Source organism: Leishmania donovani, chromosome 12, assembly GCF_000227135.1.
Source record: "Leishmania donovani BPK282A1 complete genome, chromosome 12".
NCBI classification, from domain to species: Eukaryota; Euglenozoa; class Kinetoplastea; order Trypanosomatida; family Trypanosomatidae; genus Leishmania; species Leishmania donovani.
The window spans coordinates 431,140-431,900 of record NC_018239.1 but is presented as its reverse complement, the minus strand read 5'-3'; positions in this window follow the sequence as shown (position 1 = coordinate 431,900).

Sequence of the window (761 nt, the reverse complement as noted above, 5' to 3'; positions counted from 1 at the left end):
GAGAGGAGGGTGGGGGAGAGGGGCAAGCTGCAGGGGAGAGCACGGGCCTGCTCACCCGCTGCCTACGCACAGCGGGGTGGCCCGGTAGCGAGGCTGCGTGCCATCGCGCCGCGTGCACCGAGCCTCACTACTCAGCGCAGTAGAGCGCCGCCGCACGCGCATCCCCGCATGCCGCGCACGAGGGCGCCCACGCCCTCCCCATCCCCCCAGCTTCCCCGTCGCACCTCGCGGAGGCGCCAATCAGGGTTCGACGGCGTGCCGCCGACTCCGGCACACCACCGCTGCTGCACAGACGACCCGAGCACGCGTGCGAGCGGCAGCGTCAGCGACGAAGCCGCCGATGGCAGCGGCGCAAGGGGCGCGGCAAGGCGTGCCAGCACAGCCACACGCGCAGACGTACATCAACGAGAGGGAGGAGAGAGAGCACAACACAAACGGAAAAGAAGCGGCGGACGGGCGCACGAGTGCACAGCAGAGTAAGGGGCGCCAGTGCCGCCATCGCGTGCTCGAGGGGAGAAGTGGAGGCGACGGAGGGGGTGCGGGCTGTCGGTCCCAAGCTGATGCCCGCATCGCCGCGTGTGCCGCACGCCCGCACATGGCCGCACAAACACCGCGGCCCTTGCACATCGGCTACCGCCCTCCCCCTCTCTGCAGCGGCTGCCCTGCTCCACACACACCCGCGCTCCGCCCCCATCAGCCCACAGGCACACACGCGGGCGGGAGAGAGAGTCAGGGCAGAGGAGCGACACCGCGACAGCAGC